The sequence below is a fragment of the Pinus tabuliformis genome, chromosome 4_2 (genome assembly GCF_031772625.1).
Source record: "Pinus tabuliformis cultivar Carrire ecotype Pingquan chromosome 4_2, CPIR1, whole genome shotgun sequence".
In the NCBI taxonomy this organism is placed as follows: Eukaryota; Viridiplantae; Streptophyta; class Pinopsida; order Pinales; family Pinaceae; genus Pinus; species Pinus tabuliformis.
In genome coordinates, this window is record NC_142304.1 from 990,399,506 (window position 1) to 990,423,817 (window position 24,312).

Consider the following 24,312-nt stretch of genomic DNA (forward strand, 5'->3'; position numbering starts at 1 on the left):
GGATGTTTTCAGGCTCCCCCGCTCATAAGTAATGGATGCCTTGGAGGGGGACCTATCCCTTGGTGTGGTAGGGGTATCCACAATTGTGATTGGCTCTTTTGATGGAGGCTGGGGTCTACCAATCTTAATTCTCACACTCCTTCTTGCTTTAAAATACAGAGGAGTCTCCCTCTTTCGTTTTTCCTTTGGCTTGGGTGAGGTACCTAGGGTGGCCAGCACAGCTGCTGCCTCCCTAGCTAGAATTTCAGCCGATTTCTCCTTCTGCTGTCCTTTTTCCAGACTTCCTGTAGAAAGTCCTGTAGTGGCTGGTTTTTGGCTTCCTGTAGAAGCTGTTTTTAAACTTCCTATAGAAATAGCCTTCTGGTTTCCTGTAGAAGCAGATGGCACTGTTTTAGCCTGCTTGGCTGAGGGTGCTTTTTCCTTTAGCTTGGCTGAGGCTGCCTTAGGGGTGCCCTCACTAGCTTGGACTTTCTCAGTCCTTTCTACCCTGCTTTGTAGTCTTTTCTCCCTGGGTGTTGGTGTAATTTTACCACCCCCTGTTTTGGCAACTTGGCCTTTTTCTTGTGTTCCTTTCTGTTCTTTCTTTAGTGTTTTGCACGGGGTTTCTTGTCCTTTAGCTTTCTTCTCTCCTTGAGTGTGCTCCTTCTCCTCGCTGTTGGAGGAAGTGAGCTCCTAGGCCAAAATTCAAATGTCATCATCCTTAGACATATTCCGAAAAATTTCCCAGGAGAGAGGGACAGTGTAAGTGTGGAGTGCATCTTCCGCAAGGAGCTTGATAAGCCCATGATGGGCTAGCTAGTCTGGTGTCCCCTCTCTCAGTTTGGTGGCACACTCAATCATGGATTACAGGAGGAAGTAAGGAATGCTCAATTTTTGTTCTGAGGGTAGGTCCATTTGGTGCCTGAGTTCTGTGAGCAATCGGAAATGATAGCCATGCACGATTCTAAATCGCTCCTCACACGTAATATACTTCATAATTTGGAGGCTGACTTCACTCCAGAACGGTTGTAGGCTAGTTCTTCGAACTCTATTCTTGTCCTCTGAAAATTGTTCCTCTGGCAAAAAGAACTCTTTTTTAACTTTCTAACCCAACTTTCTCTCCTCCTTATCCTAGGGTACCCCCATCGGTAGATCAGTTACTCTGCTAATGAGTTGTGGGGTGAGTCTGAGGGTCAATCCTCTGAAGTTGACAACGGCCAATGTCTTTGACTTCGGCTTCAAGGACCTTAGGAATTCTTCTGTAATTTCGTCATCGTGACCTTGAAGCTTGTCACAGAATGACATCCATTGTGCACGGGAAAACAAGTCCACCACCTCAGGGGTTTCCCGTAATTTCTTGGAGTCCAAAGGTTCTTTTCTAATGAACCCTCCCAGCATGGTAAAAAACTCTGTTTTTGTTGTTCTGAACTTGCCTGCTTGTGTACAGAAGGAGGACTTCGGGATTTCTCTACACAGAGCGCAGAGCTACGTCTCCGTTATGCACACATTCATATAAAGTTCAGAATCTTTCACCGGTGAGCCTTGACAGTGTCTCAATTTTTCTATAGGAGGTAATTTAATTCAAGACCCTGGAGAAAATCTCGCATGCAGACTACGAAGACAATTTCATGCAGCGATAAGAAAACGGCTTTTGAATTCATAGACGGACTTGCATTCACATTTTCCCTACCCCTTCAACACGTTGAATTCACCACCTTTGAATTATTTGGATGGGAAAGTTATGTTCAGGCCTACCTCGCTGAGAATTGCCACCCTCGACGTGAACAGTTCAAGCTTCTTCCTAATGTCGGGCTCCCTGTAGCACAACTTCCTGTAGAAATTGTGCACGGCTTCTGCAGGACGTTACAGTGGTTCTGGATGAGTCTGAGTAGCAGCAGGACGTTGGAACAAACCAAGAACTCAGTCTAACAACTTGCAGAGGAGGAGGACGTGTACTCGGCTACAAAACGGTTGTGAGTGTAAATGACTGTAGTGTATCATAAGTTATTCAACCGGCCGATTTTGAATTACTGCGGAATTCATGGCACGGGGGTGAGCTGTACCGGTCGATCCGTTGGCCGACGTCACAGCCATCATTCCTTGGCGTGTCCCTGACCGCCGAATTCTTCCCTCTGCATTCACCGCCGCCATTCCTATCATACTGCTGCTTCTCCCCGACTGGACACTTCCCACGTGTCAATTGCCCATCTTTTCGGCATAACCAAGCCCATTCGGATCCTACGAGGCCGTCTGACTAGTTGTGGTGGCCAGTTGAATGGCTACCAGACTTTTTCAATCCATCCATTCTCACAGTCATGCACATTTAGAGTATAGCTTATGTAATTTGACGAAATAAGGTTAGGCACTTACTTGTGCGGCCGTGGACGTGGTTTTTTCAGGTTTCAGGATGAGGAATGCTAGATCTGCTTGCTGCTACTTCGTGCACGGGTGCTGGAGCTCCTTTTCATTGGTTGCTGCTGGCTACGAGACCTTGAGACCCGATTTCCTAGTGGTGAATGCTGCATGCACCGGCTTCATGAGCTGCTGGTGTCTCCATGGTATGTGTTCCAGCCGGATCAGCTGCTACAGGATTCCTGTAGGACATCCTGTAGTCGTTTCTCCTCCTGGGGTGCATGCTGAAATAAATGAGTTCCGTTCATAGGTGCAGGGTCCTGAGGTCTCCTTGACAGGTACAGTGTGCGAGCCTCTGCATGCTTTATTTCCCACTTTAAAAAAAAAAATTTATCTGAGAAAACAGGGTTCTGGTATGACTGTGCAGGTATATTCGACGAGATGGCAGCAATGGTGGTGAAAGGAGGTGAAACAAGTGGAGGATGGAAGAAAAGAGTGGTTGCATGCCTCCTCAATGGACTTCAAGCTTCAAATCCTTCTCCAAAATCGATCATGGCCCGCCCAAAGGCTCTACAGGATGTTTCCTGTAGAAATACATAACTTCCTGTATAAAGTCTTGTAGCTCCCCCTAGAAGGCTAAACCATGACCAGATTGTGTCCAAACCTTTGAAAAAATGAGTGTTCATGGAGGGAGTGTATGTGAGGTTGCCTGGTAGCTTGGTAGGGACCCTTGTCCTTGAGTTGAGAGGCCTCCTTTTTGCATTGTGTTCCTGCAACCTGCAACAATTTCCAGAGATTAAACTTGTTTTTTTCTGTTTCTTCCTTCTTCTTTTTTCTTTTTCTTTCTTTTTTTTTTTTTTTTTTTTTTAAGAGACAGCAGGGGCACCTCAATGAGGTTTTCACCCCTACTATCTGCCTTGGGCGCCTCAGAGAGGTTTTCACCCAAGGATCTTTTTATTCCAATTCTTTTTTTAGAGAGATAGCAGGGGCGCCTCAATGAGGTTTTCACCCCTACCATCTGCCTTGGGCGCCTCAGAAAGGTTTTCACCCAAGGATATTTTTATGGAATTTTTATTTTTTTTTTAATGATGCTCAGGGTGTGCCCAAAATAGAGGCAGAACCCTTCTCTATGACCAGCACTGATTTTTCCATAGTTTTGATGAACTCTTGCCTCGAAAGAGGTTTCCTATAGATCTTTAGTTGATGCCCATTGACGAGCATGGGGATGGCTTCTTCATCAATGGTCTGGATAAGGACAGAACCATTGTCATTACACTTCTCCACTACATATGGTCCTAGCCATCTTGTCCTCAGCTTCCCCTTGAAATCCTTATGTCTGGAATCATACAGTGGCACCCAATCTCCCGGCTGGAATTGTTTGTCATTGAGGTGTGGGTCATGCCACATCTTCCTATGAAGTTGAACCACTTTTGAGTGGAGGAGGGCCTGCATTTGGTGTTCATCTAACCCATTCAGCTGCAATAACCTTTCTTGTTGAGCATGGTTGAGATCTAGGTCCATCTGAGCTGCCATCCTCAATGTGTTGTACTCAAACTCGATTGACAACAAAGCTCTCTTCCCATAGACCAGCTCATAAGGTGTGAAACTGGTTGTGGTCTTCCAAGTGGTGTTGTAGGCCCAAATGGCCTCAACCAGGCGATCTGCCCAATCCTTTCTGCTGCTGCTCACCACCTTAGTCAAAATCCCTTATAATGCTCTATTGGTGACTTCCACCTGCCCATTTGCTTGAGGATGATATGGGGTGGAAGTCCTATGCTTGATCTTGTGATGAGCGAGCAAGTCTTCAAATAAGTTGGAGGTGAACTGGCTTCCTTGATCGGTGACTAACTCTCTTGGGTAGCCAAATTTGTAGAAGATGTTTTCTCTTAAAAACTCAGCCACCTTTTCTTCTGTTGCTGCTTTGATTGCATTGGTTTCCGCCCACTTTGTCAGATAGTCTATGCACACAATGATGTAAGACCTTTGCCTTGAAGGAGGCTTGATAGGACCCAAAAAATCCATACCCCACTTCTCAAATGGCTCAAGAGTCACTTGAGGTTGGAGAGGCATTTCATCCCTTGGAGTCGGTTTCCCCATCCTTTGGCATCGGTCACATTGGCTGATATATCTTCTAACATCTTGATGAAGAGTGGGCCAATAGTAGCCTGCCTGTAGAATTTTGAAGGCAATCCTCTTGGCTGCAAAATGTCCTCCACAAGGCCCATCGTGACAGGTTAGGAGGATGTCAAAGACTTCCTCCTCCATTACACAATGCCTTAAGATCTAATCGGAGCCAAGTTTGAATAGGTTGCCCCCGATCCAAGTGAATGAGGCATTCTTCCTCACGATTCTGCTCTTCTCCTTTGAGGATAGATGTGGAGGGAACTGTGCTGAGACCAGATAGTTTGTTATATCAAAAAACCACGAAGAGAGTACTGAGATAGCAAATAGATGCTCATCTGGCATCTGGTCATCCACTGTTCCTTCTTCACCTGCAGGCAAATCCAATCTAGACAAGAAGTCAGCAACAACATTTTCTTTACCTGGTTTGTCAACGATAGTCAAATCAAACTGATGCAACAAAAGTAACCATCTAATAATACGAGCATTCACATCAGGCTTATTCATTAAATATCTAATTGCAGCATGGTCAGTATGTACAAATGTTTGATAGGCATTGATGTAGTGTTGGAACTTGTTCAGGGAATGGACCACGGCTAGGAACTCTTTCTCAGTTACAGTATAATTCATTTCTGCCTTGGATAAGTTTTTGCTAACAAAGTATATGGCATATGGAAGTTTTTCTTCAACTTGTCCTAAGGCTGCCCTTATGGCTTTGTTCGAGGCATCAGTGTGGATGTGGAAAGGTAGGGCCCAGTTTGGGCCTCTCAAAATTGGGGTGGACACCAACTTATCCTTTAATTCATTCAAAGCCCTCTGACAGTCGTCAGTCCATTTAAACTCAACATCTTTTGCTAAGAGGCCAAACAATGGCAGGGCTAGCTTACTAAAGTCTTTAATGAATCTTCTATAATATCCCGCTAAGCCTAAGAAACTCCGAACATCTCTTACCTTCTGAGGAGGTGGAACCTTTTTTATGATAGCAATTTTATTAGGATCCACCAGTAATCCTTGGCGAGAAATGGTATGACCTAACACAGTCCCTTCAGTCATCAGGAATTCACATTTTTTAGGGCTGAGGGATAGGTTCATCTCAATGCACTTGCTTAAAACTTTTCCCAAGTTGGACAAGGCTTCTTGGAAGCTAGACCTGTAAGGAGTAAAGTCATCCATATAGATTTCCATCGAATCATGAACCAACTCGGAAAAGATGCTCAATATAGCTCTCTGGAAAGTGGCAGGGTTTCATAGCCCAAAGGGAAGGACTCGGTAGGCAAAGGTACCCCATGTACAAGTGAAGGTGGTCTTATCTTGATCCTCTGGGCTGATTTGGATCTAATTATACCCGCTGAACCCATCTAGGAAAGAGAAAAAATTCTTTCCTGCCAGTCCATCCAACACTTGATCTATGAAAGGTAGAGGGAAGTGGTCTTTCTTGGTGGCTTTGTTCAGTTCTCTGCAGTCCACATAGATTCTCCACTTCCCATTTTTCTTGGGTACCAACACCAGAGGGGAAACCCATTCGTTGTCCGATATGGGGTAGATGAATCCTGCATCCAACAATTTTTGCACTTCTTCTTTAACAATGTCCTTAAGGGTTGGATTCATTCTCCTCTGAGGTTGCCTGACTGGCTTGTAGTCCTCCTTAATGTAAATATGATGGGTACAGACCGAGGGATGGATTCCTTTCATTTCCTTGTAGCTCCAGGAAAAAGCCTCCAAATGGTGGGTCAAGAGGCTACATAGCTTCTTTTCTTGAGAGGGAGAGAGAGAGGAGTTGATCTTTAAAGTTCTTTCAGGGCCAAACTCCACATTCTTAACTCTGGGAGTGGTCGGATTAGTCGCACATAGGTCCACTAAAGCATTGGCTTGGGTATCTTCCACCAACTCTTCCAAGGATAGTGCACCAGGGGGAGGATTTTGGATTAAGTTCTCAATCAAATCATCCTCGGTTTGAGGACCTCCCCTGGTGGCCTCTATTGTGCATAATGGTGCAGAGTAGACCTCATCCTCTTCTCCTTCTTCCAACCAGAGGGGTAATTCATGTTCTAGCAGAGGTTGGGCAGGAGGGTATAGGACCAACTGTTTGGACATACGCCCATTTTTTATGGTCATGCTTCCTGCTCGAAAGCTGATGTAAGCATTCGCAGTAGCCAGCCAAGGCCTTCCAAAAATGAGGGGATATCCCGTGAGTTTTGCCTTTGGCTGAAGGACCAAAAAGTCCGCAGGGTACTCCCAAGAGTCAACAGAGACCAAGACATCTTCCACAATCCCTTCGAGAGTCACGGTGGAGCGGTCTGCCAATTGCAGCACTGTCAAGGTCTTCCTTAAGGAACTCTGAAGGTTGAGCTTAAGCATGGTGTCCCTGGTCATCACATTAATGGCGGCCCCTAGATCAATCAAGGTGTGGGGTATGATGGTGCCATTGATGTGGACATCAACTACAGGACTCCCAGGGTCCAAATACTTTGGACAGATTACTTGCCCCAACATGAGATCGGACAGTTTTCCTATGACATTGATGGTTGAGGCATCTCTCTTTCGCCTGCCTGGGTGCCTGAAACACTTTTCCTTAATCAATTTGTTGTATATCGGTACATCTTTTATGGCCTGGAGAAGTGGTATTTTCACACACAACTGCTTGAGTTCTCCCAGAAGCTCATTCTCTTATGGGTTGGGTTGTGTGGTTACTGTGAGTCGCTCAGGAAAGGGTGGAATGGCTTGGGGTTCACTTTCCTGTTTCTCTTCCTCCTCCCCTATGGGAGGAGGTTGGCGCTCTAGAAGGACCTTCCCAGATCGCAGGTTGATCTCCTGGATCTCCACAGCATAGGTAGGGCATGTTGTCTCCCCAGTATATACTTGCTCGGCTTGTCTGTTGTTGGGGTTCGGGCTCGGTTGAGCAGGCATCTGGGGTTTTCTTGGAGGAGAAGGAGGTAATGGTTGTGGTTGAGCCGGTGGTGGAGGAAAAATGGTGGGAGGAGTGTTGTACTGGGGCCTCCACCCTGGTTGAGGTGCATTCCACTGAGGTTGTGGCTAGGCATGTGAGTGAAACGAATGAGAAGGAGGTTGAGTATGGTATGGAGATGGATAAGACCACAGAGGAGGTGTGGACCAGGAAGGATGAGCAGGGGGGCCCCAAGAAGGTATATGAGCAGATTGGTTGGGGTTATAATAAGCTTGGGATGTCCCTTGCATCCCCTACTGGCAAGGTCTGGGTCCATGTGGCCTCCTCTGGTTGAGGAAGTAGAGAGGTTCAATAGCCACCTCAACCCCTAAATACATGGCTTTAAATCCAGGCAAGGTAGGGCATTGGTTGGTGGGGTGGTATTCCTCACAAACGAAACATACCTCTACTGAGTGCAATGGGCACTCATTCTTGGGATGCTTCCTCGTGCATCTAGGACAAAAAATGGCCAAAGCCCTCTCAGCTTCTTCTTTCTTTTGTTGAATTCGGAAGGTATCAAGTTGCATGGCAATAGTCTATCTCATCTCACTCTTGAGGTCTCCCATCTGGTTAGCAAACTCATGCTTGGAGAAGGTGGTACTAGTTGAAAGATGATTCCCCCTACCTCTCTTCTGGGCCGCCCTAGAATGGTTTCTAAACATAGTCTTTATGTCCTCATAAGGTAGTTGGTAGATGTCTCCTCCAGTCAGCATGTTAAGGGTGTCCAGAAGGTCTTCAGGGACTCCTCGGAGCAGAACCAGCTTTGAAGATTCTAGGTCAAGTGTGCACCTGGCTCGTTTATAACTGAGTTGGAACCTTTCCTCGTAGTCTTCTAAAGATTCATCGCTTCCCATGGTCATCCAGAAGATTTCTCCCTTAGTTTCCTTGGATCTGCAGTAGTGCCGGTATTTGGCATTGAAAGCTTGCTGCATCTAAGCCCAAGTGGTGATACTGTTTCCAAGTAACCCCATGAACCAGTGTAATGTTGCATACTTGAGGGTAGAGGGAAAGAGTTTCAACTTTTGCTCATCTTTAGCATATTCATAATTTAGACAAAGGATAGAAAACTCAAACAGGAAGGTATCAAGGTCTTCAGTAGTCATTCCATGGAAGTGAGGTAAAGCGGAGAGGCTTATGTTTTTCATTTTCATGTCTCCATTGGTCTCCCGGATGGGAAAGGCACCTTCTATTCTCTCATCTTCTCTTCTACCGTTTCGGTTTTCAGCCATGGCTTCAGATGGAGTGTTCTCTAACTCTTCTTCTATTATAGGATCTTCGTATATCTCAGGAAGTTCACCTATAGGTTCTTCTGGCTCACTGTCACCAGAGAAGAGAGAAGGTTGACTCAGTGATGTGGTGGGGGTGTTGGGTAAGAATTTGCCAGTTTTATCTCTGTTCCTACGAGACATGAAATGGAAAGAATTTTGATTACTTTTGTTTTTTTTTCTTCTACTACCTGCAAAACTAAAATAGATTGAACTGCAACTAACTATCTTGCTGAAATGAAAATGCGGAATCGAAATGAAAGCATGAAAGGACTAATCTATCTTTCTCAAATGAAATTGCAGGAATTAAATGCTAGTCTACGCTTGCTGAATTGAAATGCTAATCTACGCTTGTAGAATTGAAATTGTGGAATTGAAATGCTAATCTATGAAAGCAGGAAATATCTACTCTACTTTTGTGGAAATGAAATGAAATAAACTACTTAGCAGAAAGTTGTAAGAGAAAATAGAAGAAAAGAAACAATCACCAATACTCTGACGCTTCCCTGACAACGGTGCCAAAAAGATGGTGGGCTCCAGTATTGCAGCAATAATGTTGCAACTCCTGGGACTCCCTTCTTTACTTTTATCAACCCGGTAGTTCATAACAAACGTGGAAGCGACGATGCTGTATGCACAAGTACTAGCTCTTGCCGCAGCTGTCACTTGGTCAGCTGGCACAAGTCCGCTAGGGGCTTAAGCCAACTTCTATGAGCTCTTAGAAGAAGCTTTTTAACTGATGGATGAAAGCTAGCTCAAAGGAAGCTACTCTACTTGCAGGAAGAAACTGAAAGCCAAAAAGTAACGCAAACCCTAGCAAACCCTAATTCTACCTGCTAGTCCTACTGATGCAAAGGAGAGAATGAAAACTACTGGAAGGGATGTCATTACTTCTATGAAGGTAAAATACATGTGTCTAGACTACCTCTACCTGAAGGAAACATCTTTTTGTATTTTTGAATAAGTTATTAGAATTATCATGCATGTGCTTTTAACTGGCTTTTTACTGTGCAGGGGTGGATCACGGAGGAGAAATTCATGGAAAAGGTTGGGAAGGTTCAGAGAGGGTCTAAGGAGTCCCTAACACCCTTCCAAAGAGTTTCACAAAGTTTGGCTATCAAGAAACCTCATTTGTGAGCTTCTACAGGAAGTCTGCAGGGGTTCTAGAGGATGTTCAGGGATTTCTACAGGATGTTCAGAAATTTCTATAGGATGTTTAAAAAGTGGATTTTAGAGGATGGGTGAGTGAGGGAAGATGCATGAATGGATAGGGAGGTAGGATAGGGGCCTGGAGTGACCCAGGGACTGGTGGATGGAGTGGTGAGAGGGTGTAGAAGGCTGACTTGGCTTAAAGAAGGCTAAGACAATGATGGAGCAAGAAGGTAGGGTTACGTGGGCAAAAGGATAGGTGTGAGACAAGGAACCTAGCTAGGAGATGGAACAACTATCTCTGATGAAGCTTAGGTGGATGAGAGAGTGATAGAGATGCCCTGCATGGTGTACATTTAACCGAATCAACAAAGTCTTACAAATAATCGAAGTCCTAGCTAATCTAATCTAACTGTCAATAAAACGAATGAATAGCAGCTTTATTTGGAAAGAAAACCATGTACATCAATCATGCAAAGAAACATTTCAGAGATCTGAAACCATAACTAACTTCTGCAAATGAAAACAGTACACTAAGGATTGCATGGTCAAGCAAACTAGTGTTTTTGTTGGGGCAGCACTGTTTCTTCAATTCCATCCCCTGATCCAATAAGGATGAGAAACTGAGAGTGTTGTTGACCCTTTTCTTGGAGCTTTTTTCATTTTATTATCCTACCAATCTATTTTAAACATATGAAGCAATTCTATTCATAAACAGTGACCTATTTAACCAACACAACTAAATCTGCCCAACAGAAATACATTTCAAATGCATAAAAGGAAAACAACGATGCATAAGGGAAAGGTAACAATACAAAAAGGAAGCCCTAGGCTCTCAGGTTGGGCCCAACCCTGAGAGCTATGGCTCCTATAGAAAACTCAGAGTTGATATAAAATCGGACTGCTTCTCATTATCAAAAAATAGTCATAAGTCAAGAGTTATGCCAAAATGGCTACAAGAGAACAAAGTAAAGCTAACAGCACTATAGTGCAAAATATGCAATGGTTTCAAAAGTCCCTTATGAAGGTTGAGGCCTTAACATTTATACACCACGAGGGCCCTAGCTGGCCTCCTAAATCTATGGGACTTGGCTGTCCAAACTGTGAGTAGACAGCCCCTTCCAAAATCTGCTTGGTTGCCTTCTAGATCTGGTTTTGGTGGCCTTTGGAGCTTGGAGTTGGGGGTGAAGATCCCGAGGAAGGGCTATTTAATGCCATAGACAACCCCCCTACGAATCCTCACCTCAAGCTTTGTTGTCTTCTAGCCCATGATTGCTCGGTTTTGCTCCAACATGTGTCAAAAAACCTGAAATGAGCATGTGTTAGCCACCTAGGAAGAGTGACTACCCTTATTCATACAAATGACATAAACATACTGAAAAATAATGCATAAGCTATGAAAAATGAAGGATTGAACAAGGACTAAACAAGGATAATTAGGCCAAATGAGCCCAACAAGTTACCAAATTTGGGGCTAATCACATTTTTAGAAGGAATGCCTTACCAGAGCCTATCGGAAACTCAGACCACTCCGATATGGTCCTTACACCATTACCAAGGTTGCGGGGGACTATGCATTTGAGCTCAGCATTCCCCCATTCCTTCGCCTACACCCAATGTTCAATGTGGACCGCCTTCGACCATACTTCCCACCATTGTTGGACACATCAGACATTGCAAAACATCTCACACCTACAGAGTTAAATCCAGATTGCATGAAGCAAGCCACAACTGATCAAATCATGGACACGTAGATCAAGAACACCCAACAACAAAGGATCCAACTATATCAAGTTGTTAAAGCAGGCCAACTCCTTCACTAGGGCAAGTGGCTCACCATGTGTTTCTGGGAAAACTAGTGTCTTTTCGATCGACTAGCCCTCTAGGTTTGGTAGCTACCCTAGAAACAACAGTTCAAAGTAATTCAATGATTTCTTATATGCACAATAGATAAGAGAAGGATGAGAGGAGAAACTTGGAACTTTCTCTTGATCCTTTGCTCGATCTTTCTCTCCCTTGACAGAGCTCGCAACTACTCTCCGTACTTATCCCGCTTAAAGAGTACCTGTAAAAACACAGTAGCAAAGAACTATCAAAGCATCTTGATCTATTGTAACATAAACACTATAGAATCAAATGTATAACGAACATACATTTGCATTCACAAATAATAACATTCACAAGTGCACAATTATATGGAGGAAAACTTGAAGAACTTTATTAAATAGAAGAGAGAATTACAACCCAGTTGTCTGATCCAGCATCATCCTCCTAGCATCAAACCCTCTTCACCTCATGAAATAGCAAGATCACACCAACAATACAATGCTCTTGTCTCAAACACAAACTATCAACACTTCCTTGCAACTCACAATATTCCAGCCCCCGGATCTCTTAGATGAGGGATCCATTTATAGATGTGTACAAGGGTGTGAGTCATCTATGGGGTTTTGATTAGTGTCATTCCACTTGTTGCATTTGGTTCCACTTGGATATTTCTTGGATCTCTTACTCATCCCTGGGCGAATTCAGAGAGGCAAGTGTCATAGGAGAAGTTTCTAGAAGATTCCTTGAGCATCCACTTAGCAAAATGTCTCGAACATTTGTCCATCCTCGCTCATCGCACCCTACAGAAGGCCTTATCAGTATGCATTGCACCTAGCTAGTGTAGAAGTCAATATGCATCGCACCCTGACAGTGGAGCAGTCAATATGGTCCAGTTTAGGCCAATTCTTGATGATTTTTTAGGTGGAACTTCTGGGGAATGATGTAATTAGATGACCATGATCTTTTAGGGTATGAAACAACAATTATAGGGGTTTAAAAGACCTAGTTTGTTGACATATAATATTGGGGTTGAAGTGCCCAAATATGTCTATAATAGTTGCCCCCTAAAGCATGAAGTCGTAAATCTTGATGTCGGGTGAAATGCTTTATCATGAGGATCTGAGGTTTCAAACTGGAAGGTGACCTATATAAGATACAATACAATACATCATCATAGTATAATTTTTCATGATATAGCTGAGGCGGGCATTCCCATGCTCAGATTTTATAAATTCATTTCATGTACATAGAACATATATTCGTCTGCATATGCAGACTGGTGATTCTTTAGTTGTAGAGTCATCATTCTTGGTCTGGATGACCATTTGATGTCTTTATATCCCTAAATATATCGCAGCCCAGATGGATGAAACTAGATCTAGGGTCTTCAAAACTCATTCAATCTTCACCCGAAGTACAAGTCGATCCATGTGAAAAGATGTTCTAAAGTCGAACATGGAACAACATCGCCTGATTACCAGCCAATAATGTGAGCTGTTAATAGACACAAGAGGAATCACTGATAATGATGATGACCCTCAATGTACTATAGTACAATTCACGTGGTGTGAATATATGATCCGGTGTCGAACACCACACAAAATCTTTCGGTCAAAGGCCATTGATGTCAACCTGTCGCTGGAAGTGAGAAACTTGCCATTGAGGCATGCAAGCTTCAAAGTACTGAAAGGGTTGTTTCTAAGTCAACTTCCTGGATAATGTGTTGATGTTGAAAAGAAGTGACCCGTCGTAGGAGGGCCTTAATGTTTCCCACATTTATGACACGAAACGAAGCAAATAATTTATGGAGGTGAAAACGATTTGATGACACAAGGTTCGGGAATGGCGATCATGAAAAATGAAGGTTGAAGGTATTACAGTGGATGAGGCATTAACTAGGTTTTTGGTTTCTCAACTGAATGACTTCTCTTGAACATGTCGGCGACACTGGGATGGATTGGTAGCATTAACCCCAAAAGATGGATGGTGTGGAATGTAGAAATTTTGAATAATTTAACACATATTCAACAGAGATTATCTTGATCATGTACTATTGCGGAATACATACACAATACATAAGCTCCTCTACGTTGATCATCAATATAGCAACATCAATAACAATAAAACATCAAGAGCATTCACACATTAACACAGTATGTAACCCGGGGAAAGCATCTCGCTAAAAACCCCACACTATCTATATATTAATGATTGAGACCATGTAACATTACAAAGTGCAATGCTTATCACAAGCAATCCAGTACCAGCTCCACCTGTTACACACAATATAGCTAAGATCTGATCTCCAAATCTATTCCACTGCTTGCTTGCCTCCACTGCTCAATACCTGCTCAAGAATGAATGAGAATGGTCTACCAAACTCATATTTCACCTCCAATGAATCACTCACAATGTGTAAGACGTGAGAAGAAGCTACAAACTGGGCAAATACATGAGCAAACTCATTGGCATACTCAATCCCTTGATTGTGCAAGATCTGATGCACAACTATAGTCACAACTGATAGCAATCTGATTCTATAACACCTGTCCCTGTTGAACTGAACATGCACTGACATGCAACTGAGTTAACTGATGTATTCTATAGTTGTATTATGAGTTAATAATTAGTTTAACAACTCATCATTAGTCTATTTGCAGTTAGACTAACTACAACTAGTTTAACCAAGTCAAACTGAACACAACTCCATCAACTCCAAAGTTACAAAGAATAATTTTGACAATATCTTATGGATAAGGAGAGAACACTCCATGCCCTTGCAGGTCATCCAAAACCATAATAGTTGGATCTATTTTCACCCTCAGATAGAATTTTCATTTAATAATAAGAAGGAGGTTGTTGCATTTTGCTTGGATCAAATCAACATACTTAGGTAACCTGTTGAGTAAGGATATAGAGTAAGAGGGAAACACGCCAAGGGGGACATCAAGCAGAAAGATCCATTTAACCCTAGTAGTTTACGTATTTCCTTGGAGAGAATGCAAAAATATGTAAGGTGCATGGGAGAATGTGGGGACAATTAGAATGATTTAAACTTCCACTATCCTATTGTATGGTTATGGGACTGTAGAATTTTGTAGAATTTTTCCACAAATCAGCTAGCTCTGATACCATGTAGAACTTTTTCTACAAATCAGCTAGCTCTAATACCATGTAGAAATTTCCCACCTATAGATCAACCTGGTAATGAAATGTACTAAAGCAAAACACTTGATCTACTTCTACAAACAATTTAGCAGAAGCTTAATCAACCATGAGCAACATCAATAAGAACACATATAACTGATAAGAAGGAATCAATCACACATAACACAGAAGAATTTACCCAGGGAAAGCACTTGCCTAAAACCCCATCTCTGTATTATCATACAAGTGGAAATATAGTTTGGATTACACAAAGCCTTAGCTCGGAAGCTATCCAGCTCTCAGTACAATCCCTTTGCTGCTCATAGACAGTCAAAGGCTTCTCACAAAACTTCTCCTCTACCCTCCAATCCTCCTATTTCCTTGTGCAGTTTCCTTGGGGTCCAGTGATGTCACCTGTGTGAATTGGCCTCTTCACACACTCACTAACCTCTGATCTAACTGCACAAACCTGAAGGAGATAAATCCTCATCATGGATGAGCTTCCTTTATAGGAAAAATATTCATCCAACTAATAGTACATTTTCCCTTCTCTAATCTCAACTGGGTCTCTGACAGAACTGACATGCATCAGTTATCCATGAGAAAATACTCAGTTATCTGAAATAATAGTTGTCACACATGCATGCAAGCATCAACAAACTGTATCTCATTAATTTAACAACTTGTTAAATTAATCTAAGTGAACTTGACTAAGTTAAACTAAGTCAATTGATCCTCTCAATATAGAACTCATCCTTAATTCCTCAATCAGTGGAGCAAATCAAGGACACATTCCCAAATCAGTAGAGAAAATATTGCATGTTCTCACAAAGACTTCAAGTTTGATTTTCCTTAACTAATTAACTCAACCTGAATTAATTAATTAATATTCCAAATTGCTAGTAAGACCAAATTCGAATTTTACTTCCTATTTTAGACTAGGGACTGTCTAAAAATAGGAATCCAACTTGAACTGCTAAAAATAGAACTTCTATTTTTAGCACTTCCATTTTTTATTCCCTGTTGCCCAATCCAGCACTGATGCCCAAACTTCTATTTTTAGCAGTGTTATTTTTAGCACTTATATTTTTAGCAATTTCTTGTTGCCAATTTTCGACACTCCCTCTCAACAAGAAAGGCTTCCTCTCGAACCCGATCTTGTACCTCTGAAATGTTCTGCATGCAACACATCTACCAAGTGTGGTTGCTCTAGCAACTCTCGGAACAAAAAAAACTCCCAATTGACCACTCTGTTGGGCTAGAAACATACTATGATGCTAAAGCTCTACCTGTTGTTGACAAGTGCTCCCTCTCTGACCTCTACATTACTGCAACATCTCTGTGCATCTCGCACCGTTACACCCTTCTCTGTGCTACACTGCACTGTGCAACACACTTGTGCCTCTCACATTGCTGCAGCCTGCACGCTCTGCATTGTCCTGGGATTCCCTGCACTATAGCTCTCTCTACCACTCCATCCGCATTTATCTCTACCCAATCAGTCAGTTCCTGCTACTCCACATCAGGGCTCCCGTAGCAAGTTCTCATCCAAGAGGTTGGGTACCTCAAGGATCCTGCCCCTCCTCCTTGGGACGATCACTCCACATCACCCCACCTCCTACCTTGCAGTATGGTTGCATGTGATCCCTCTACCCACCTGGCTCGAAGTTTCCCCCTACTGGAGGTCTCTGCATGAGTAGATGTCTCTACTCGATCTCCTCTCAGCTTCCCCTATTATGGTTGCTCCACAACCTCTTAAAGTTGTTGCACCAATCGTGGCTCCTCCACAATTGTCTGAGACTTCTTCTGGCGCTGCATGTTGAGAGGTAATATACTCTCCCTCTCAACCACCAAGTCTCTAACCTTTGTCTTGCTCCTCAAGGCTTTGCATGCATCTTGTACCTCAAGTGCATATAGGTTCTTGGCTAGCACACCAATCTATTTCCACTTTCCCGTCGTCACGAAATTTTCTAGAAAAAGCGTTGATTTTAAATCAATGATACCTCCCTCATCTGAACTCTGATTCAACCGATTTATTTTTTTTTTGGGTATTTTTCCACAAGGAATCCAAATCTGCTATTTATTTCTAAAAATTTTGTACATAAATTTTCAGATCTGCTCTGCAAACTCTCAGCCCAAAACTCAAAACTTTGAAATCTCCTCTCAGTATATTGTTCTCTCCTTGATCACTTGTGCTTTGATACCATGTAGAATTTTGTAGAATTTTTCTACAAATCAGCTAGCTCTGATACCATGTAGAACTTTTTCTACAAATCAGCTAGCTCTAATACCATGTAGAAATTTCCCACCTGTAGATCAACCCGATAATGCAATGTACTAAAGCAAAACACTTGATCTACTTCTACAAACAATTTAGCAAAAGCTTAATCAACCATAAGAAACATCAATAAGAACACATATAACTGATAAGAAGGAATCAATCACACATAACATAGAAGAATTTACCCGGGGAAAGCACCTGCCTAAAACCCCATCTCTATATTATCATACAAGTGGAAATATAGTTTGGATTACACAAAGCCTTAGCTTGGAAGCTATCCAGCTCTTAGTACAATCCCTCTGCTGCTCATAAAGAGTCAAAGGCTTCTCACAAACCTTCTCCTCTGCCCTCCAAGCCTCCTATTTCCTTATGCAGTTTCCTTGGGGTCCAGTGATGTCACCTGTGTGAATTGGCCTCTTCACACACTCACTAACCTCTGATCTAACTACACAAACCTGAAGGAGATAAATCCTCATCATGGATGAGCTTCCTTTATAGGAAAAATATTCATCCAACTAATAGTACATTGTCCCTTCTCTAATCTCAACTAGGTCTCTGACAGAACTGACATGCATCAATTATCCATGAGAAAATACTCAGTTATCTGAAATAATAGTTGTCACACATGCATGCAAGCATCAACAAACTGTATCTCATTAATTTAACAACTTGTTAAATTAATCTAACTGAACTTGACTAAGTTAAACTAAGTCAACTGATCCTCTCAATATAGAACTCATCCTTAATGCCTCAATCAGTGGAGCAAATCAAGGACACACTCCCTAATCAGTAGAGAAAATATTGCATGTTCTCACAAAGACTTCAAGTTTGATTTTCCTTAACTAATTAACTCAACCTAAATTAATTAATTAATATTCCAAACTGCTAGTAAGACCAAATTCGAATTTTACTTCCTATTTTAGACTAGGGACTGTCTAAAAATAGGAATCCAACTTGAACTGCTAAAAATAGAACTTCTATTTTTAGCACTTCCATTTTTTATTCCCTATTGCCCAATTCAGCACTGATGCCCAAACTGCTATTTTTAGCAGTGCGATTTTTAGCACTTTTATTTTAGCAGTTTCTTGTTGCCAATTTTCAACGGGGACAAGCCCTACAAAAGGGATTATACGTTGGAAAATAAAAAGGAAGTTGCATGCTAGAAAGCCATACGAGAAAAAGGAGGATACCTCATTTTAAACAAAGCGGGACAAATAAATTTCAACCTCAAAAACCTCCACGGGAGCCTATTCTCTCTAACTCTCATTATCCATTATCTACATAAGGGACACACAACAATTTTGGTTGTGGGGAGATGACCGGTGTACAAATTGGCACATATTCAACACCTTCCTATAACCTTTTTAATGCCATTATTCCACTTTCCATTCCTTCCTTATGCATTTTTCATTCATTATTACCTTATTTCTAGTGTAGGTATGAATAATCTCTTTTCTTGCCACCTTACACTTATTCTTATGCATTATGTTGTGAAAAATGTCATCTTTCATACTATCATTGTTAGATAGGAGCAAAAGGCGGTGGTTGCAACTCCCCCATGTTGTTGCAACTCCACAATGTGTGCCGCCAGCCAATGCACAAGTGTTGCAACTCCACAACAAGTGTTGCCAACTAACACATGGGTGTTGCAACTCCTTCATGTTGTCGTAACATCAATTGTTGCACCACAATGAGTGCTACTAGCCAACATGCAAGTGTTGCAACTCCTCTAACCACGATAGGAAATTGATATGACTCTCCTCCACGCCATTGATACAACTCCTTTATGTCATTGCAACTCTGGCATACCACCCGAGTTCATCAATCAATGCTTCAAGTGTATGCCCAACATGAATCTCTCACATGTGTTGGAAATAATACTGAGAGGGGGGGGGGGTGAATCATTGTTAGCAATTTAACATTTTTTCATTTCCATAAACAAATTGATGTATGCTACTTCTATTAATTCAACTTGCATATATACGCAATTGTGTTTAGAGAAAACCATGTATATCTTGCAGACTTCTGATTTAGTTAGCTGATCTTAATCTGTGTATCAGAACCATAAAACAATAATCAAGTGCAATAAACAGTACAAGCAATCACACACATGAACACAAGATATAAGGTGGAAACCCAATGTGGGTGAAAACCACCTGCTGTAATTCGTCTCTATCTTCTTTTAATAAGAAACTTCTTTTTACAATATTTATGTATTGGTGCAATCTTATACCAGTACGCAAGCTTATACCTGTAAAAGGCTACAACCTTCTCTCATTCTCCAGCTTCTCCTGGAAGGGAGCCACAACCCCCTTAGCTCTTGTACTAGCTGATGTTCTAGTACGTAGGTGCTGACCTACAGAAGGCTACAACCTTATCTTTTCTTCCAGGGACCATGTTTCATAAATTTTCAGACTGGATCCATCAATAACATCAATCAAACATCAAATATATCTACATCAACCAATCTCCTTTGCACCAACCAAAAACTGAATCAAACAATCACTTCTCTGAATGCTTTAGCCAGAATATAGTAACAGTAATCAGAAATCAGTCCTGAACCTAGAACACTGTAGCAATAAACAGAAGTAGCTAAAACATATTTTATGAGACGTATGCTACTTCAATATGTAGAACCTACGTGCATACGCTGCTATATTAAGGCAAACCTATGTATATGCTGTTTTGAATTACCGAACCAGTGTGTATACGTGCCTTTGCTATGTTGAACCTGCGTACAGATCTGTAAAAGATAATTTACCCTTTTCAACTATTCAGATATCAGTTATGCCCAGATCATCAGACTTACCAATCAAATCATGCGCCAAGTATAAACAATTAAAATCACACAAAGATACTTCTCTTCAAGCCTTAAGATCTTGACCCATCAATAGAACTTATCCTTCTTCTAGCGCTCAGGTTCCTCCTTGATTCAGATCCAACTATGCACCATAACCCAATGACCAGTATTCTAGATCTTGCTCTTCATAAGATATTCAATCCTTGAGTGCCTTTTCCTAATGATCTCCTTCCCCTTTTATAGTCTTAGGCCTTACTCAATACCATGGTTCAAAACCACTTAGAACCAATACCTAGGTTCAACACTTCGGACGAGATACCATGGTCCAAAACCATAGGTCCAAATACCAAGGACCAAAAACCAAGTTTTCCAAACTATACACGCTTTTCTGTGCATGAAAGTGTGTGTATACACATATGTGCCTTTTTGGTCTGTGAATCTGCATGTATACGCGGATTGATCAACGGGAACCTGCATATACCTCCTTTTCCTTTATTCTAAGAGCCTGTGAGCCTGAACTGTCATCAGAGTGATTTGCCAAGTGAGTTGCCATCAAGGACAATCCTTGTGCAATAGTGCCAAACTTGTGTCATAATGCCAACAACATGTTGATTTTTTAGTACAGTTGATACAAGTACTTTATTTATGAACTGTGATAATCACTTGTAAATATATATTATAGTTCTTTTATCTTCATCTAGCAATCACACTTCAAGAATTCAATTAATAACAATGAAAATAAAGAAGATATCACAATGTGTGTGAGAAAGAGATATGTAAGTGATAAGTGTGTGTGTAAAATGAATAAAGTTCAAGTGTGTTTTATACCCATGATACCCAAGAGAAATGTCTCTTAAATTAAATCACGTCTCTTTGTAAATTAAATTCATGTAAGTCTACACATTGACATTTTTACTCATATTTGTTAAAGTGTTGAAGAACACGTAAATAATTGTGGGTAGTAACTCTTGGTAAGTATGTTTATTTACATCTTGCTCCTATTTTGTCCTTTATGCAAATAATTGCTTAAATTACGATGGGTTGTAATTGATGGTAAACATGTTATTTACATGAGTATGATCTATTTTCAAGGATATTAATTTCAGGAGGTTTTGTTAATTTCCTTTCTTTTAATTTTCGTTCTTCTAATTTAAAATTTAATTTTCTTTCGTGTTTTTACATAGTATTAAAAATACATCAAGGATTATGGAGAGCAACTGTAGCTACACTCTTCAATATCACAATGGAAAGTGATGGAGGGAAGTGGTTGATCAATTGAGAAGGAAAAATCAACTATCAACGACACCCACCTAATCCGATACAACTTTTTCTCGAAGCATACCAATTTCTGAATATGTATGTTGTTGTAATCTAGGATGAGCTACCTAATTCTCTCAAGTTGGTCATTCAATCATTCACTTAATTTAGATGGAGAATATTTTGTATAAATACTTGGCTTCCTTCGAAACCTGGGGGAGGAAAAGAAAGAAAGGAATTATTATTGGTTTTATATTAACTCTTTGTTATAATAGAATGACTCCTTTCTTCTAATCGCTTAGTGGTTGTAATCTAAGACGAGCTGCCTAATTCTCTCAAGTTGGTCATTGAATCATTCACTTAATTTAGATGGAAAATTTTTGTATAAATACTTGGCTTCCTTCGAAGCCTGGGGGAGGAAAAGAAAGAAAGGAATCATTATTGGTTGTATATTATCTCTTTGTTATAATAAAATGACTCCTTTCTTCTAACTGCTCAATGTTAGTCTTTTGATCATGTGACTAAAGATTTCACAGTACCTCGTATAAGGAGATAGGACCCCTCCTTAGCTTGGTACTACTATGTAACAATAACACGTATTAGTATTTATAGTTCTATTAATTTAAAATTAGTTTATATTATTGCAATTTTGTTAATTTACTTTTTGTTGTAATTCTATTAATTTCATTTTTACTAAAACTCCATAGTTTCCTTTTGTTGCAACTCCATTAATTTCCTTTTTTTGTAATTCCAACATTTACTTATGTTGTAATCATATTACTCACTCATTGCTACAACTCCAAGTTATGTAATTCAAAGCACTAATTCCAGGGTTAATGTTTGGCTAATAGATTTGTGTGCTTCTGAACGTTTTGGCTATTCTTGCAACTCGCCTCTATCTTACTTTTACTATGTTTTCAATACCAATCAATGATTGAGAGCTATGTGTTGTTTGCATAATCTTTCTGGGTTTTTTGCTTGTCATTCATCGCATCCTAAGCACATGCCATTGCACCTTTGTGACAAGAAACCAAGAATATCATTATACTTGAATAAGTCACTCTTAGTGGTTGTTGTGTTTTTTTTGTAAGGCAAAAAAACACCATGTGCCACAAAAACACTAAAGGCAAAATTGTGTGTTGAAAGAACCAAAAAAGGATGTAAAAAACCACCATTTTTTTTGGGACATGGGGGATGGACAATACCCTCAAATCCCTATTAGGGGGCCTTTCTCACCCTTATGGCCCGCCGATGTGCCTGATGCAATGTACAATCGTAGTCATACAAAGAATATAACTCATGCTCAACACACTCGTGGACACACACTAGTGTAAATCCATCTTAGCTTCAGATATATCATGCACTAAGAGGGATCAAATTCATTGAGATATCATTTTTTTAGAGTGTAAAACTTGAAGAAAGATTTACACCTCCAAAGATTTGATCCTCTTAATATGTGATAAATTCAAAATTAAGATAAATCTACACTAGTATTATAAAAAATAATTGATCTTAAATTTAAATAAAAAAATCTAAATTTTAAATTTAATAGGCCTAAAAAAAACATTTGAGAGTATCAATTTCATTCTTAAAAAAAACTCGTTGAACAAAGACAAAATTATTACAACTCTGGAAAACAAAATAATAACCAACAAAACTTATTTCTACTGAAGTAACATAAAAACAAAACTCGAAAATGTTTTACATTTTAATACATATTGCTACATATTATAATTGTTTTTATAAAATTTTAGGTTCTTTCACTTATAACATAATCCTGTAAAAAATAGATAATAAAAAAACAAACAAACAAACAAGCAAAACAAAACAAAACAAACAAACCAACCATCTAAAAATATAAATTCCATTTATACTATATTTATGTTTATTTCATTTCTACACTCTAAGCCGAATGGCATCTTGTATGTTTTAAACAACTCAACCGAGAAAAACATAATGTAAAATCACATGGCAAATACACCTTATACATGTGCTTGTAAAAGGTATTATTCACTACAAAAGAAAAGTGACATTTTTCTTTTTGGTTCTATGTAATACAAAATCACATCAATAAATTAAAATTTCAATCATTCAATTAATTCAGAACCTAAACCTATATACTTCTAAATAGAAAACAAATTACAAGGCTGCTTGAAGAAACAATAAATTTAATTATTTCTAACATATATTTGGACAGTGGTGGTTATACAACTTTTTGCTTCACATCTTTCGACTAATTAAACTTAAAGATATAACGACATTACCACCCTGTAACTCTTATTTCACGAACCCTATCAAATACCTTAAATTATTATGTTCGAAGTTGATATTTTATCCATGAATATTCCTAATATAATATTTTGTCGCACATTAAGTTCGAAGTTGATATTTTATCCACGAATATTCCTAATATAATATTTTGTGACACTTCATTTTTAATGGTAGGGGAATGTTTTATATTCTTTTTACTATAAGTTTTTGTGGTTATTTTATTTATTATAGGTATAATTTAATCTATAGACAAAATGATTTTTTATGATATTTTTTTTGTTAAATTTAATCAAAATACAACAAAGATTTTTAAAAACTTGAGTTTAAATAGTTTAATCTGCATAATTCTAGTACCTCAGAGGTTTTTCGCGGTGCTGAATCTATTTATGCATTCAAAAATGTATTTTAAAGAACAAAAAATCTTGAAATTGTATTGCCGTATCAAAAACTTGAGTTTAAATTGTTTAATCTATATAATTCTAGTGCCCCAGGGATTTTTCATAATGTTAAATCCATTTATGCATTCAAAAATATATTTTAAACAACAAAAAATCTTGAAATTGTAATGTTGTATTTTGGTGAATTCCAACAAAAAAAAATTATTTCATCTATAAATTAAACTACGCTATTATTATATATATAAACTACCAACAAAATTGTGATTATATTTAATTTTATTAAACACACCAATGTAAAAGAAATATATTCGAGCAAACTGTTGAAATGATAGAAAACGATGAAAGCTTATTAAATTCAATATGACTTGAGGTCATATGTAAAATAATTCACAAATAAAGGCCATAATCTAACCAACTCAAGTTAAAAGATGATAAGCAATGTGAAACCACAAAATTTAATAGGAAATGTGAAGCCACAAAAGTTAATAAGAACGGTGTAGCCGCAAAAGCTAATAAGAACT